Below are 18,500 nucleotides of genomic sequence, written 5' to 3'. Positions count from 1 at the left end.
TTTATTTGAAGTTGTTTACAAGCATGTATTAATAAAAAATGATATGAAAAAAACAAGGAAGCTAAAATATAAAAAATGTAATATAAACATGCTCTGCTTTAACAATTTATTTCTAGAAACCTATCATTGAGAAATTTTCCTAAGTAGGCAGACACATCCATATACATGAATAAATATCATGGCATCACTTGTAAAAGAATTTAGCTCATAAGTAGATTAATAGATATAATTCAACAAGAAGGAAATGATGATTAATCAAAGAAGTTTTCCTGCACAATATCCCTGACAATGAATGCAGGGATGGGCTCTTACGGAAAATTGAAGAGGCTACCTTTGCTAGGAAGGCAGATTACTCGTCTACAAGGGCTCACGTGCTGACTGGTATGTAGATAACTGGTGTGAGAAAAGTGGACCTGCTCTTCTGGTTGCCAGTGTTTACTCCATGAAACTGAAAGCAAATTTATCTGTCAATAGTAAGGATGAGTGAATAGATGTTGAAGTTAAGAGAGGAGAGAGAGAATGAAATAATTTTCTATCGTCTTTTTAGTTTCTGGGTAACTGTCATTCTAAGATCCACGTCTCATCTACTCTAATTACAAATGCTAAAAGGTAACCAGAACAGAATTCAGTGAGGAGTATCACAGTCAGCAGAACATGGAAGGGCAAATGATTGCCCAGTCTATTCCATTCTCTGTTCCATAAGGATACGAGTGGCTGTGTTTCTGTCCCTTAAAAATCTCTATAACCAGGGATGCAGCTCAGTGGCCCTGCTGTGCATGCCTGCCTGGCAAACGCAAAGTCCTGAGTTCAATCCCCAATAGCAGAAAAAACAAAACAAAACAATACAAACAAATCTCTGTAGCACCAACTTATTTATTTTTATCCAATCCAAGTGGCCCAATAGATGATAGATCTGTTCTGGGGTCAAAAGTGGAGCAAACCCTCTTTTCTTATTTAGAATTCTTGCATGAGGAAAAAGTTGAATCAAAGTTGGTCTAGTAGGCATCCAGGGGACTCTAGATATTGTAGTAATGAAGAATGCATACAAAGTTATCCTCTTTCCTAAAGGAATATCAAGAAAGCAATTCACTAGATAGGAATAAGTTAGAATTTCCATGCCCCAGAAAATTCTAAGAACTGAAAAACAGTTGCCATTCTTCCTTACCCCCTGCTTCCATTTGACTATTCATTATGTTCCTTCGCAAATGTATTGATCACTTTCCCATCGCGGGGGCAAAATACCCAATACCTGAAATTTAAAGGAGGAGTTCGTCTTGGTCCATGGCTCCAGCAGATTCAGTCCAAAAGTCAATTGGCACCAGGGAAGAAATGGCAGAGTGAAAAAGGCTGGCAGAGGACAGCTGCTTACCCTATAGGAGCCAACAAACAGAAAAGGAGAAACCAGGGACAAGAATACACCTTTTTTCAGGTCACGTCTCCAGTGACCAGATGGTTATGACAAAGTTCCACCCCCTAAGAGCACATCCATCTATGAACTCATTTGTGGATTAATCCACTGGTGGGCATGGTGCTCGCATGATCTGTCAGCTTCCAAAAGCCCCGCCTCTAAACACAAAACACTTTTGGAGAACACTGTTCTTGTAAACTATACAACAGATGCATATCTCCTTTTGTGTGTGCAAAAAGAAATCCTTTGAATTGGGAATTACACTTTTCATTCTCTTGTGAGAAAAGTAAAGTACGACGTTAACAAAGCTGCCCGTTAAAAGAATTTCACACATGCACAAACTCATTTAATATTCAAAAAGCCCAAATGAAGTGTATCCAACTTTATAAATAAAAGGACTGAGAGGAGTTTTAAATGATTTGTTTGTGTTTACATAATTAATGTACAAAGGATGATTTTTTTAAAAAGAGATTTCTCATGGCATTTAATTGGTACATTTTTGGTTTACAATACAGTTACATTCATCATTGGGATCTTGTACCTTTATGTGAAATGTCTTGGTTCTCATTTTCTCCCCATACCCCTCAAAGGATGACTTTTAACCTAGGTCGTTTGACTGAAGATCCCATGGTCTTTTTGGTAAGACACATTTTATTGCCCATCTTTCTTTAAACTATTTGCCTCCCTTCCCACTACAATTATATCTGTATATGAAACCAATAAATTCTTGAGTGACTCAGCTAAACTATCTCACAATATCCAATTAAAAAATAATCAGCTGTGAACATAACATATTGAAGAAAAATTCTAAACTCTCTAGAAAGTGAAACATAGACCCTTCCTCAATAAACACAGAGAAACAGATTTTTTTGACTAGGTACAAATATGCTTTAAAACATTGATGCAGGAAAAAATTTCATGAACAAAGCTTCAGTTGCTCATGAACTAGCCCAAAGAATCAACAACTGGAATCTCATCTTATTGAAAAGTTTCTGCACATCAAGAGAAACCACCAACAAGGTGAACAGACAATGTGGAAAAAAAAATTACCACCTATTCCTCAGACAAAGGTCTACTATCTAGAATATATAAAGAACTAAAAACATCAGACAGCCCAAATTTAAAGACCCAATCAAAAAATGGGCATTGGAAATGAACAGACATTTCTCAGACCAAGAAGAAACAGCAAATAAACATATGAACATATAAGAAATGTTCAACATCATTGGTCACTAGAGAGATGCAAATGAAAACAGTGCTTTAAAATTTTTAAAATTTCTCTCACTTGTGAAATTCTGGAGAGTCTACAAACCATTATTCTTGTTAGTATCTTGAAAATTAATGCAAGTCACCAAAGTTCTCACAGACCAAGAAGACCAAGACTCAGGAGTTCTCATAAGTTCAGTAAAGGGAAAGTTAATGCATAATATGTGGGAAGATTTAGATTTAGATTCTATTATGTGCCTGGTAGTCTATATATGTGATTTATTTCAACATTGGTGACCTTACAGTAGAATAAGCAGGTCTTCACAAAAGAAAATAATGATCCCAGCATTTCGATTTGTAAGTATAATTTTAATCCAGGACTGTATGGCTCCAAAGCTCGTGCTCTTTGCACTAAAATTAAAGGTGAAAGAAATAAAAAAAAAAAATGAGGAAAGGAGAGGAGAAGAAAGGAGACGCGCCCCCAGGAGTCCTAAACTACCAATAATAACTTTACAATAATTTCACTAAACACAAAGTGGCCTGAAACAAGGTGGACAATTGAAGTCTGTGTCACTTCCTCCTGCAGGGGCTTTTAGCCATCTGTATTGATTTGATCTGATAGCTCTGTGTTTTCCACTGGCAGTTGTTTAGTGATGCATCTTGGTGATTAGCCACAACATGTCATTCTAAGATCCACGTCTCATCTATTCTAATTACACAAGATAGAAACACATTTATTAAAGAACTTAAAGAATAGAACAAAATCTTACTTTCCAGTGGTGTGACATCCTAGGCGATTAACTGACACACGTTCAGAATCACAGGACTTCTTATCTTGAGAGGCCCTCAGGACAGCCTGCTGTCTGCCTGTACGTTCTGTTTTTAACTGTGAAGAGCTTAACAAAGGCAAGTTATAAGAAAGCAATTTTACTAAAAAAAATTATAAAATGTAAATCAGTACTTCACTTATTTTCATCATTTTAGCTATAAAGAAGTTACTGTTTTCACTCCAGCCTGTACTTAAAACTCAGTCCCAGCTAAAGAGTATAGAGCAGAGTTATTCATTCAATCCTTTAGTGAATTAATATTTTAATTGAACACTACCTTCCAGGCATTCAATTTCCCAATGAGACAGAAGTGAACAAGATACAAACACAGTTGTTAATTGGCATGTGGCTAGGCCATATTTATTTTAATTTTTATAATCTTTTATTATTTTAGTAGTATATGTTTGCAGTATGTAATGATCACATTCACTGTAGGAAGTTTGTACACGTACATAACCTATTTTAATTCCCTTCTTTTTTCCCCTCCCTCTACTTTCTTTTATTTTTCCAGCAGATTCACTTATCTTATGAGACCTTCTAAAGTTAATTCTCATATATGCAAATTGAAAAACCAAGCTAATATTTCAAAGAACATATAAAACATGTAAGACAGTCCTTCTAAGTCACAGGACACTTTCAGATACACTGCCCATGCTAAAGACATAGAGGTGGAGGAGCTTTAACATAGTAAGACACTGATGGTTGTTAAGCAAGGGGCCAACATGATAATCGGACTAGTATTTTAGAAGGATTGCAACTGGACTATGGTTAAACAAATAGGGTAGAGATAGAATGAAAGGTGTCAGAAGGTCATTCTTTCATGAAAGTGTAAAAGGGTTGATAAAGTCTCAGCTAGTGACGGGAGCAGTGTGAGCAGAAAAGGAAGATAATTTGATGCCACAATGATATAACAAGATCACTTCAGGTGCACTGGCAGGAGATGCAGCATCTAGTTTGATGGGGGGGCTCCATGTTGGAAGGAAGAATCAGTTGCCCTTTTTCTGGGATAGCAGAATGTTCAGACTTTTCAGATTCCTAATTCATTCTTATCTGATGTTTTTATATTCACATCTGGCTTCTGGTATGAACTTTAAATCCCAGAAAGAATTTGTTAAGTGGGAGACAAGTTGCTATCTTAGCTAATATTGAGAATCCAGTGGCTTCCTGCATAGGTCACCTCTAGAAGTTTTGGAACAAAGACGTATAATTGGAAACCAATTCTGTAAGAGGTAGTCTGTGGACTTGAAAATATGCAAGAATCTACCACTAAATTTCCAAAGGACTTCAAAAGTCTGCTCCGACCATATTCACAGCTTTCTCCAATGCAGCTGAACTTTTGAACAGGATTATGCACCATGGCAGAGTGAAAAAAACAAATATTGATCACATATTTGCTAGTGATGAAAATTACCTTGCAAGAGGAAAAGATGGCTGCTTGTCAAAAGAAAAACTGATATTCTTAAATATCTGCACATTGAGCCTCAAACAGCCTCAACCAAGATGTTCTGGAGGACGGTCACTGCCTTTTAATGCTCCATTGACGTCAGATGGTGTCTAGTGCGACCAGCTATTTTTATAAATCACTTGAAAATGCAACAATCTCTCCTCTGAATTAGATCACGGAGAGTAAAATGTGCGCCTCAGCCATAGGGTAGATGAACAGGCCCTTCTGGTTTCTATTAAGAAGAATACAAGTTTTCCTCAATCTGCCCTGGAGCAATGATTGCAGTTGTCAATTGTACAAACCACTGAGTACTTTTTTTTTTGTAGTATTTGTAAGGAAAGAAGAAACAGAATATTTTGCTTTGCTGATTGAGAGTAACTACAAGAAACCTGAGCATAGTACTCAGAGCAAGCCAATATTTAGAAAGGAGCAGAATTGTCAGTGCAAGACAAGGAAAGGAGTACAAAAATCACTGATGCCATTCAGTTTCTCAATCTTAGTGCTACTTTTCTCAGTGAAAATATCCATGATCAAATTTAGGGCCAACAGACTATCTGGGCCCTGGACTCTGAGGGGGTTACCTTCTGTGATTTGTGAGGTTATAGTTTCTGAAGAATTCCTCCAGTTTGATAAATTACGATGCAGGTGTTACTGAAAATACCTCCTGATATAATAAGATGGAAGTCTCAAGCCAGAAAAATCTATGCATAAGCACATAGAAGCTCGTAACTTATCTCCCAAGCAAAGTTCTCAGAGTTAACTGAACATATTTTCTTCTGCCTTCATATTTTTAATGTTTCAAATTTTGAATTTGCGTTTTAAATCTTTTATTATTTATTTTTTATTGTAACTAATAAAAATTGCACATATTAGTGGGATACCATGTGATATTTCATTTTTCATTTGAGATTTTCCTTTTTAACTTCTTAAAATTTTTATTAATAGATGCTTGCTGTACATATGACTGCATTCATTGTTGGCAGTTGGTCATGTACCTAACACATCTAAGCTCTTTTTCATCCCCTTCCTCTCCTCTCTCTCCCCCTTCCATCAATCTCTTGATTTCCTTTCCTTTAGCAAAAGATCCATCTCCCTGTTTCCTATCATATATCTTTATATTCAAATCAAGTGTATCTATCTCCTCAGTCATCCCACTCATATCTAACTTGACAAACTTGATTGCCATTCCCCATCCTCCTTGTTCTTCTTTCCCCATTTTGACTAGAAATAAATCAAACATGGTCAAAAAGCACATAATACACAGTTAAGAAAACACTTAGCTATGGTGAAAGCTCATATAGCGGAGTTTTAAATCTTTCTATACACGGTCACTTTCATAGTTATACAATTTTATATGTGCAGAAAGCAGAAACTCATTGTTTATGAAGTTTGACTGTGAGGTGGGGAGGAGTTGACATTTCAATTCAAAGCCATTAACTTTGTCTGGCTATTATGTTGTTTTCCCAGAGAAGTATCTACATTTCAATAAGACCCTCTGATTTTATTTTATCATTTCTGAATTTTAAATTGCAAATGATAATATCAGTTTCCAAATGTCAACCACCATGATGAATTGGCTTCTCACCTTTTTAAACCACTTGCATTTCTTGCTTCCAAAATGTCAAACACAAACCCTCCTGATAACAAAGCTGGGCCCAGCATGGATTTTTTTCCTCAGAAAAAATAATATTTAATGGACAATTCTTTTGAAGTTTTTCCACGTGTAAAAGCCTATGTTCCCTGTGTTCTTGGTTTAACATTGTAATGGTGCAGACTGAGTCAACTTTCAAGTACATTAATAAAATTGAAATCCTCCAACAGAGCATATTGGAAATGATTGTTTTTACCATTTCTTTAGTGCTACAATTTATGTTTTAAAAATGTCTATGACATGCCTAATTAATCTTTTTATGTAATTTGCCTTCTATTCCAGGTACACAGATGTGTATTTACCCTTTTTGAAAGTGAAGGTAAAGCAACTGGAAAAAAAAAAGAATTTCAAGGCTCATAAATTTTTCTTCATTAACATCTTAATCTAGCAAAATGACAAGAATTGCCACACTGGATTTTATGAAATGTCGCCATAGAAAAGTACTAAAAGCTAGATTCTTCATGCCTTTTTCTATTTTGAAGCACAAATGGAAAAACTCATCATTGAAAAGTTACAGCCATTAAACCACTGATTGATAAGTTGAGTGATTGATGCATTTTTTTTAGATATGGATATTGGACCAAAGGTCTTCACACTGAACTATATTTGTAATCCTTTTTGTTTTTTTATTTTGAGACAGGGTGTCACTAAGTTACCAAGTTACCCAATTTGGGTTCAAATCTGATCCTCACGTTTCAGATTCCCAAGGTACTGAGATTACAGGCATACACTATCATGTCTAGTTGTTGATTTATTTATAGATATGTTCATTTGGTCATTCATCCACCACTTATTTACAGAGTATCTACCATGTTCTAAGAATTAAACTAAATGGGAAATGCAAAAACAGTAAAACACAGCCACTTGCCTTGAGAAGTTAGAATTTAAGAGGGAATTGGCCATGTCACAGCCATAAATAATAGGAACTCAGATGTCAGATACTCTTGCTTCTTTTTTCAACATAACTTTGAAGTAAAGTGCCTGATGTTATGAAAATGAAAATTACAACATAATATCTGATAAACTCACCTAAAATGTAATCTAACATAGCTTGAAAGAATAGTGCTTCTTTGCTTAGGTTATATAGCCAGGCAGCTTTGACTCTCCTATTCAGTTATGCCTGCTCTATTTTAGGATATGTTTAATAACATGAGACAGGACACAGCATCTTTATATTTTCCAAAATACAAACAAACACAAATAACTAACGGTGACTCTCATCCCAATAATTGCATGCATTGATTCTTTCAGCACATTATATCTCCATTTTCTTATTTTAATCTTTCAGGAAAATTAGTGGGCTTTCTGGCTAATTCTGGTGGTCTGAGCTTGTCTCTTATCCAGGGAAAGCATATAACTTCCAGCTGGTTTAGTGACTAAACAAAGATTCAAAACCCTTCCTCTATATGGTAAAAGAAAAGAATAAATATAGTTATATTACACATGCATAAAATACATAAATATATGCATAAAATATATGTAACAAGAAACTGGTGATATCAGTTTCCTCTAGAATTAGGATTGGGTTGTTGAAAGGCAGCTATTGCAGGGACACTCTCACTGTTCTTATGAGGCTTTTAAACATTTAAAGCATATATGTCACCTCTTTAATCATAAACACATACATACACATTCAAAATTGGAAGCTTCTAATGTACTAAACAGTCTATTCCCACATTCAAGTCCCTTCCTTGATCTAGCCTTCCTCTAGACCTGAGATCCAAAAATCTGTTGCAACAGTATTCTCTTCCTCATGCCATTTCCCTTGCCGTACCATTGTTCTCAGCACATCAAATGTCTCTTGTTAGGGTTTAGATCTAAAACGCCCTCCCAGAAGTCTCATGTTCATAAATGTGGCCTGTTTGGAGGGGACAGGTCGCTGGGGCCATGACCTAAAAGGATGTAATCTTGTCTCTGGTCCCTCCCTCTCTCTGCTTTCTGACTGCCTTAGGGGAGCAGCTATTCTGTGCCAGATCCCTCTGCCAGGTTTTTTTTTTTTTTTTTTTGCTTTGGAGCCAGGCAGCCATGGACTGAATCCTCTGAAAATCAGGAGCCAAAATAAATTCCTCTTCCACAAAGTTGTAGGAACTGGGCAATTTGTCCCAGTGACAGGGAAGTAACTAACACACTTACAATCTCTAGCTTTGCATTTGTCCCACCCCAAGCAATCTGCTTTTCACAACCCCACAAAGTTCAAATGCTTTAGGAAACTGTCTTTGGTATCCAAGTCAGGAAAGCACTATTTTGGAGAATCTACAGTTATATGGTATATGAAAAATGACGTCTCCTATGCTGTGCTCTTGACCCTCTCCTCTATAAACAAATAAATTGTTTAATAGAAAAATTAAAATCAAAGTTGATATTTTAAAATTATGTAACTTTGTCAATCCTCATCTGTCATTCTCCATGCTAACCTGAGGTCCTAGGTGAAGACATGGACCCATGAGGCTCCCAACTGCAAAGATGGCTTAAAAACCCACATTGTCTTAAGGGTGAAAGTTGTCAGACTTCTTACCTGTGCCAAAGATGTCAGTAAGGAAGGATGGTTTCTTCTTCCTAATTAAGGACTTCTCGAGGATGCATCATTTATTCCTCCTCCCAGATAACCAGTGAGTAACCTAAGAAAATATTTTTTCTTTCTTACATAAGAAAAATTAGCTCCCTTTTTGTACTTTCATTTTATGTAACAGAAAATTCTGCTACCTTTCCCTGTTTGAGTCCAGGGATTTGACTATTACATCTAAAATGACATTTTCAATGAAAAATTACTCATCTGTACCAGAAAAGAATTGCCTTTCTTTTAAGTGACACTCAATTTTGAGTGAGTGCTAGAGACTGTGAATTTAGTATATGGGGAAAAAAGTATTATAATAATCTTCAAACAAGAGAGAAAATGGTGCTGCTGAATGAGATTCATAGATGCATCACCTTTGCAGATCTTATTCCAAAAGAAAATGAATGTAGTATTGCTTTCCTTTTGAAGAGCATTGTAAGATGTCTTTTGTATGATTCTGTTCTTAAAATCTTATGGACAATATAATTGTGTAACTAAAGTGGGTCTTGTGTACCTAACTTTTAAATCTTTTAACAGGACATACAGTAGGGAATGTTTTGAACCATTATTTAAATTGGGTGTTATGAATTTTATGCTTTGTCTCTCCAAATATACTAGTATATGCTCCTTGAGGAAGGGAACCAAATCTTATTTAATCCGTAGCATCTCTCTCAGTGTCTGACAAATAAAAAATCTTCAAGAAATGGTTATTATGTAACTTGAGAAACTATAGAGAAGTAGTAAAATACAGCCTGAAAGAGAAACATCTGGTGTATATAAATAAATTTTTTCAATTAAGGATTAGTATTCTTAGAAAATCCACTGAGTGCAAAAAATAAAAAGGTAGAGAAAATGTTAAATACTTCTGCTTTTAAAAGTTAATATGGTTATTTCTTAAACATATCTGACACATTCAAAAGAAAAGTGAGCTACTATAGTTCTCTAATCATGACCAACTAAAGCAATATATCTAAAGAGGTAAAGGTAGAAGAGAAAGGGGGAAAAGGAGGGCAGGTTAAGAAAGAAATGAATAAAGGGGTAAGTGGTGTGGTATGCAGAGCCAAAGTGAAGATAGAAGGGATAGAGATTTCCAAGACACAGGTAGGTTATACTATTTTTATTGTTCATTTGGATGTGAAGCTCAGAGAAAACTATTACTAATTAGCTTAATGAATGAAGCATATAACCTTTCCTTCTTGTTGAATGAGTTATTTAATTCATTCAGTATTCACTTGCTTGACTCTTGCATGGTTAACTGTCATCTTTCACTACTGAATTACAATAAAAGAACTAGCAGTCCACTGCTCTAATGAAATTGCTCCCCGAACACACGTGTCCCAAGAATAAACCAACTATTACCCCTAATGTAGGTTTATCTACCCAGTTCAAATTCTGGGGGCATCTGTATTCAAATTAAAGCCAGCCTAAACCAAAAGGTTCAACATTTTCTCAGTAAGATAAGCAGTATCAACTGAAGATTAATAATGATACCTAACCCTTATTAAATTATGTGTTTTGTACACACTAATTTGTCTTATGTTATTCATCTCATTTTATTCTCCATAAAGGTCTTATTTTCACTGTTCTGATTGTAAATGCTAGGAAGAGGTCAAAGATAACCAATGTAGTCTGTATATACACACATGATCATAACCACTATCCACCTGTGCAGTTCCATGCACTTTGAAGATGCCAAAGGGGTAAGAGCCAATGAGAGCTTTATTATACGGTCTTTGAATACAGGGAACCCAGCACAGTTGTTTGGGTCTGAAAAGGAATAGTGAGAGTAGAAATGGGAATGGTTTGGTGGCTAAAAGAATTCTCATTCCTAAGATGTCTACTGCCTAATTGAAACTTATTCATGCACAGTAATACCTCAATTCATGAATGCTTCTGTTTGCAAACAATTCAGTTCATAAACAAAAGCATTCAGCAAATTTTGCTTCTATTGGCAAACTTCACATTGAGTGACAAACACGACCATGGTCATCTTCCTCATACAAACACAAATGCAGCCATTTTCTCCAAAGTCATAAAACAAATTAAGTTCAAAAATGGAGGTACCACTATATATGTGATACAATTCTCTACTCTGAATTTTTCAGAAAAGTTTGATTAGTACAAAATTACCTTGATTAGGAGTTTTCTTGTTTTGGTTTGGATCTTGGCTTGTATTTGTGTGTGTGCATGCATGCCTGTGTAAAATAAGAAAATCCAAGTCTTACCTCAGGATCCACACAGCAGGGAAAAGAAACAATACGAGTAAATCAATCCATAAAAACATACCACTGGTGTTTTTATGTCCAAAGTCGGAGGTGAACATGACAGTATATGTCCCTCTTAAGCAATACGACAGTGTTGGAAAGCAATCTGGTTTTCTACAGTCCAATAGATGGGACTCAAATAGATTTGTTAAAGTGATAGGAGAAAAGTTTATGTCTGGATTGTGTACTTGTTTTGAACAAGCACTTTCTCCACAACTTTTGTTACAGAAACCACAGATAAAAGTTGCATATATCTGTTTCTCACTAGCTGGTCAAAGGAATGTAAGTCTATGCATCAATTAAGCCTCCTAAAGAAGAACTAGATTTATGTTTATTTCATTAGAATTTATTTTTTTGAAAGTAGACTCACCCCTATAGAAGTGAACAAGCACCAAGGTGTGTGAAATATGTGAGTATTTCTCTGGATCATCAGCATTCAGCTGTCTTGGAGACAGGATTGAGACCTGAGACAAGCAGTACCAATATTGAATGACCACAGGATTTTTTTCTCTTACCTCAGCTAATACATTTCTATAAAAGTCACATTTGAATTTTCTATAAAACTGTCATTAAGACATTGTTCATGTTTGTATTTTCTACATGTATCATAGACTACTACTTGTCTGCCAATATTACCCCAGAAAGACTCAACCTTATCCCATTGCACAATGAACTCATGTGACCAAATTCTAACCAATAAAGCAGGTGGAAATACGTTGTGTGATACTTCCAGAAAGTTATATTAAATGGAAAGGACAAATAACTTTTGTAGTTTTCTCCTTCTTGTTGACAGCCTAAAATCCAGGTATGATGACTGGTGTCACATCAGCCATCTTGGACTACAAAATGTCCAAGAGACTGGAAGTCACAAATGTTGAAGATGATGCATCGATACATGCAGAGGAGTTTAGGTCTTCGTTGACATTAGGAACATTAAGAAAACTGGTAAGAGCCGGGTGTGGTGGCACATGCCTGTAATCCCAGCACTCTGGAGGCTAAGGCAGGAGGATCACTGTGAGTTCGAGACCAGCCTGGGCTACATAGGAAGTTCCAGGTCAGTCCCACCTACATAGTGAGACCCTGTCTCAAAAAATAAACAAAACAAAACAAAAGAAAGAAAATGTGATAGTCTATCAAGATTGGATCATAGAAGTGAAATTACCCACGATGAGTTCAGTAGCAGAATGTATTATTAGGAGGTTGGACCTACTTAGCAGTGGGGCCTCCTTGGAGGTGGGAACTTCTTGGAGATGAGTCAGTGGGGCTGTGACACAGAAGGCTGTATCCTTGTCCTTGCTGCTCCTTTCTCTCTTGGTTTCCTGACCGACATAGGTTGAACACCATATTTAGGACATGCCTTCTGCCATGTCATTTTTGCCTTAGAGCCAACCAACCATGGACTTGTGGGGATCATGAGTATTGGTTGTAAGTATTGTTAACTTTAGTAACTCTATATGTGTTAAGTTTCTCCAGTTTAGCAGGTAGAGTGTTTCCTTTGTGGAATTCCTGAAAGTTACAGTTTCTTGTCTCTGACCTTTAGATGTGTGGTTGTCCGGGTTACTACTACTCACGGTGGGTTGTTTTGGTGAACCTGCTTGCTCTTTTCCTGTGTGACCTTTCAGTTACTATGGTAAACCCATCCCATAATAGTTTGTGGTTTTTTGCTTTAAAAGGCCGGTGCTTGCCGGCAATAAACGTCGCCTTGATCAGACTCTTGTCTTGGCGTCCTTCCTTTCTCTCTGCCCCATCTCCACCCCGCTGCTCTTTCAGGTTTGAGACACTGCTGGACAGTGCTCTGCGTCGCCGGCTCGCGACATGGACTGAATGCTCTGAAAACTGTGAACAAAAATATAATTCTTTAAGTTATGGGTGTTGAGTATTTTATCCCCATGGTAATAAAATGACTAATATAAACTAATATAGATTCCCCAGTCTATTTTCTTTTTCTTTTTTTGTTTTTGGTACTGAGGATCAAACTTCGGACCTTGTGCTTGTGAGGCAGGCAGTGGCACCACTAAGCTAAATCCCCAACCCTACCTTCTTTTATATAAGAAATAAGTAGGTTATAGCTTGTTTAAATCATTTTTATTTGATGTTTTCATTTTATATGCAACAAATTTAACATCTATATTTTATATTTGGATGGTATTTTTGTTGACTTTAATATCACAAAAGAGAATTTCTCTAATAGGTATACATTTCCTTAATATTTCATTAATTTGGTTTTCCTGGATTTGTGTACCATAAAAAAACAGAGCTAAATTTAATGGTAATCATTCTCTCCCTGAGCTGCTGGTATAATGATTTTCATTTCTTACATCCACCCTCAGCCTGACATTCCTGCATCTTCTGATAGCTTAATTACTAGTAAAGTATACTTTACAAGCATCTTAAAACATGTTTTTTAAAAAATATAATTACAGGACCTTATGTGATCTCCTGATTATGTGACCAGTATTTCCAAAAGGAATAATACAAGAAAAGGGAGCTATGACTTACATCATTGATATTTAAATGCTAAAACAACATATCTTTTAGCTGAAAGGAATTTTCTGTTTGCCCAACAAAAAGATCAAAGTCCAATCAAATCTATACATATTTACATAAACAATTTATATTATACATCAATAAATAAACACAACTATTGTACTGTTGCCTGCTTTTGGTACACAGAACTCAGGAATCTGACACATGATTATGTATAGGTATTAAATTACCTGGTAATAGATAATTAATTTCTATCATAAAAAAAGTGGAGGATCTGGGATGGAGACCTAGTTTGTGTGCATACACTTCTTCTCTCTGTCCTATATTGATTCCGATATCTAAAATGGCATGGAAACATCCCAAAGAGGCAGAGACTTGCTTGAGATAGAAATACATGAGATAAGTATGGGGTTATTTTCACTACATTACATTAATAAACAAGATGTAGAAAAGAGAATCTACATTTTTCCTATTACATAGGTGTGATTCTGATCTCTTTTGTGAATGCATATAGTTGGGCGCTCTATTGATAAACCTGTTATCAATAGAAGGATGAAGTTGTATTTCCTTTAAGGAATCTCCTACTTAAACACGAAAATTTTCTTAAACAGATTATTTGAAAACATAAGTCAGTAAATCAATGTACAAGCATTTTTTCTTAAGAAGTAGTCTTCAGTAATTTTTAAAAGCCTAAGAAGCTCAACTTCCATTGAACACCTGTTCCAGTTTGCAGAACCACACTGTGCCTCTTCTGTCCACTCCTCTGTGAGAAGTTACCTTAAGGCAGCAATGTCATGTTTATTTACATCAACATCCTCCATTGTTGACTCTTCTGGGGCAGGGAGCATAACACAGTTCCAGAAACACATATTCTGAGGATTCAATAAATACTAGGAGGAGACAAGTTTCTAATTTAGCTCTCTCTTGCCAGTTTCCTGTTCAGCACCAATGAGAGATTTGCTCATAAGCACCCTTAACCTATTACTTTGCTTGACTATTTATAACTCTTTCTATATTCACTTCTTCAATTCTCTTGTGTATGTTTAATTGTTATTCTTTCCCATTTTGATGTTGTTCTTGGTATTTTGAGCTGCTCCCTTCCTTTGAAGTAGTGGGAAGCAGACTTACTCCTTCACTGGCAAAGCTGAGCAGTTCCAACTGCAACAGAAATAGATCAGGGGAATGCAAGTCTCAAGAAAGATTCAGTAGTCTGTCATGAATGGTCATCTCCTCCAAGACCTGATCTCACTGAAGTGCAACCAAGGCCTAGAAACAGGCAACGAAATGCTCTTAACTTCTTTATACATGGTGAGTACAAAATATGAGTATTTGTCACTAATCAAATATTCTAATTAGATAAACTAACCTAATTAGTCTAATTAGTTCCTAAACGTGCTGCCAATTTGCAAAGAATGGAAACACAACAAAATATAAGAAATAGAAAAATTACATTGCGCAGAAGTTCTTTCAGAATCTCAAAAGTATTTCAAAGTTGTAGATAGAACATTCTGTGCAGCTCCCGGCACATACTAAGCTCTCCTTTTTGCATAGGATCACTGTCTCCATTACTAAGGGGTTATGGTGTACAGACACATAAGTCAACAAATGAGGACAGAGAATAGAGAAGTTATTTATATAAGCAGACTAAAATAGTAGTTTCAACAACATCTTAAAGTCAAATTGGATGCAAAAAAACAGAATTATTATAACTTGAAAGGACCAGGCTGGGTAATAAATTGAGTAAGGCATCACTAGGCAGATACTTATTTTGTTTATTTTTATTTTTTAGTTTTTCAATGTGCGATCTTGACCACTTAGATTTTGTTTTTTTTAGTTTAATTTTGTTAGTACATATTTGGAACGCATGATGGTTACACTCATCTTAGAGAGTAGGTACATGTATATATTTATCTTGATTTTTTAAATTGCCCTTCCCCTCCCCACCTCTCCATACCTGTATCTCCAGATGCCCTTTCCCTGTTTTCATTGCTATTTTATTATTTCTACCTCATGTTTATGACATATAATGTTTACTTTCTTTGGGGATGCTTTCCCTTCCCTTCTTCCATTCCCTTACCCTCAGTCTCTTGAGCCATTTCCCATTTACAAAAGTTCTATCTCTCTGTTTCTTTCTACTGATCTTTTATTCTGCTGTTTATTAACATTTTACCTTACTTAAATGAGAGTTACTGTACAGTATGTACATTTGTATATCTCATTTATTTCACTTAATGTTATATTTATTACGAGTATCTGTTTTCCCACAAATGTCTCAAATTTATCCTTTTATTAATGAAGGGTATCTATTATGTGTAAATTACAATATTTGCTTTATTCATTCATTCATTCATCTGTTGTTGAGAATACAGAGTGCCTCCAAAATTCAGCTATTGTGAATTGTGCTAGCATAAATGTTGGTATTCATGAATCACTGTAGTATGATATCTTTAGTTCTTTTGGAAAGATACCTAAAAGTTGGGTCAAATGGCATTTCTATTTTCAGTTCTTTAAGAAATTTCATACCGGTGTCCATAATGGTTGTATTATTTTACATTCTCACCAAAAATGTAGAAGTGTTCCTTTTTTTAACCACGCCCATAGCAAATATTTATTTTTAAGGAATTTTATCCAATAATTTATCAATATCAGACTGTTAGGATGTCTAAAATACTGAGCTAGAAACTGAAGGAATTAGTGAGGGCCAGCATTTGAATTCTACCATCAAAAATCTGGAACAATAATCTACTTATATAAAACCTATTAGCTAGCAATATAAGGAAAACCATAGAAGCAAAAACATAGGAACAACCACAAAGCTTTTTGTAGGTCAAAGGCAGAAAATTTCTCCTCATAACAAAATTCACAAGCCCTTTAGCAAAGTTACTAAGTCTACCTATTGGAAGTTAAAGCTTCCATAAATTAATGTGTCTTCTGTAGTGTATTCAGGTTCCTGCCGCCATCCCCAAATCAACTTTACTCCCTGGCCTTTTTACTTAACAAACTATATTTAATTTCTGAGATTTATCATCTAGAATATAGGCTCTGTGCTACAAAATCTGAAATGCGGATTAACATCTACTTTTATTAATAGGTAGTCCTTCCAATGATGAAGGAAAAGTCCTTCCAGTGGTAGTCCAGACCAGTGGAGAAAGAAAAGAGAGCTATCTTGCAGAGAGGGAGAATGTGCTGTTCAGTGTGTTCCCTTCAAGGTCTTAGGCAACCCAATGGGCGTCTCCAAATTTTGCTGGAAGTTGGTAGGAAGTGTCTTAAGCTGGGTCAAGAGGCCTGGTAGGTTGCATCCTCAAGTCAGTAGAACAAGCTGCCCTGAGAAGAGAGTGTGACCTCAGGCAAGTCTAACTCTCTTTAGCCAAGCAATTCCAAAAGAGGGTAGGGAGAACTCCACAGCTGGAAGAATCACTCTTTCAATGCTTCAAACAAAGTTTAAAGTGGTACTGACTACCGCCCACACATTCTGTTTTTCCCAATGAAGTTTTCCAAAGTAAATTGGATTTTTATAATTATCCCTACTCACTGATTAGTACTATAATTGTCAGTTCTAGAAAATAAAAAATACTGTAACTTTGCAGATAATAAAACTTGAAAATATCAAATTGGCTATTAAATTCAGACCTCTTTTTTCAGACAGAACAGCTCTCCCTTCCCTCTTGCCCAGCTGCTGTCAAGTGATTTACAGCTCAGGGAAGGCTGTGGGAGGTGTAAACAATGCGCAGGTGTCTGTCTGAGTTCCCTTATTGCGTTCCTCTGGAAAGTGTTATGGAAATCACTTCTGGGCTCTGCCAGAGTTCATTGAAGAGGCTGATATAATAGAAATGAACAAATGTGTGCAAACAAAGAACAGCCCTATCTTCCCATCAGAGAAAGTAATAGGAGGTGCTACGCCCCAGATGCCATCAGAAGTTGGGCTTTGGTAAAATCATTTCAGAAAGTGCGTAAATAGGACACATAAGCAACTATTTATATCATAGCATAACCAGAAATATGGTAGTAGCTGGCTAGTTTCTTACTTAATAAATGCATTTGCCAACAAATTGATCTGTTAGAAGAAGCTTGGAAATACATAAACATACACAACTGATAACATTGGGAAAACTAAGGCTTCAGTAAAGTGCAAAAGTGTCATACAAGCAAGAGCAGAACTTCTAACCTGACCTGAGATTTTTATGAGTTTCCAAAAGAAGTGATATTTAAGAAAAAACTTGAAAATGAGCAGCATTTAGACTTTCAAAAGCAAAATTAGATTTTTAGCGCAAGTAATCTAAGTAAAAGAAGCAGAAGGCCAGAGGGAAGAGAGAGAATGATAAACTTGAGAAAATAAGCACTGTATATTCATAGGAAATAGTGAAGGAGTAGGAGTAAACGCCCAAGAAACAGGAAAGGGGCATGATGGAGGGACCAAACCATGGAGGACACCCGAGACCATCTTGAAGCACTTGGACTTTATTGGGATGATGAGGGAAGGCACTGAGTGATTTAAACAGAGAAAGGACATTAATGTAATTTAATTCTATAAAAATTACTTTGGTGACAGTGGAAGGAGAGCAAATTGAAAGTGGGAGGAGACGAAAAAAAACACAAGGAGGAAACTGATCATAATGGGCTTCATTAGAACAGCTGAGATGGACAAAGATTAATACGTAG

General features: G+C 36.0%; 1 long non-coding RNA gene across 6 annotated transcripts in view; it reads right to left on the bottom strand.

Moving 5' to 3' along the window:
- Window positions 1-18,500, bottom strand: part of LOC104868898 — an 80,919-nt gene that overhangs the window by 17,235 nt on the left and 45,184 nt on the right. For 2 of the 6 annotated variants that reach the window (XR_002025673.1, XR_782122.1), the window contains 5 exons: window positions 11,725-11,818; window positions 9,052-9,154; window positions 3,385-3,510; window positions 1,250-1,370; window positions 861-1,062 (listed from right to left, as the gene is read on the bottom strand). This is a non-coding gene — a long non-coding RNA (uncharacterized LOC104868898). Of the gene's footprint in view, window positions 1-860; window positions 1,063-1,249; window positions 1,371-3,384; window positions 3,511-9,051; window positions 9,155-11,724; window positions 11,819-18,500 lie in introns of those variants that run through there. The other 4 variants (XR_002025676.2, XR_782127.2, XR_002025675.1 and 1 more) reach the window with 3 other exon arrangements.

Source organism: Fukomys damarensis, unplaced genomic scaffold, assembly GCF_012274545.1.
Source record: "Fukomys damarensis isolate Sample0158 unplaced genomic scaffold, DMR_v1.0_HiC HiC_scaffold_1, whole genome shotgun sequence".
In the NCBI taxonomy this organism is placed as follows: Eukaryota; Metazoa; Chordata; class Mammalia; order Rodentia; family Bathyergidae; genus Fukomys; species Fukomys damarensis.
Note: the sequence above shows the minus strand (reverse complement) of the source record. Positions and strands in the feature narration are given on the sequence as shown.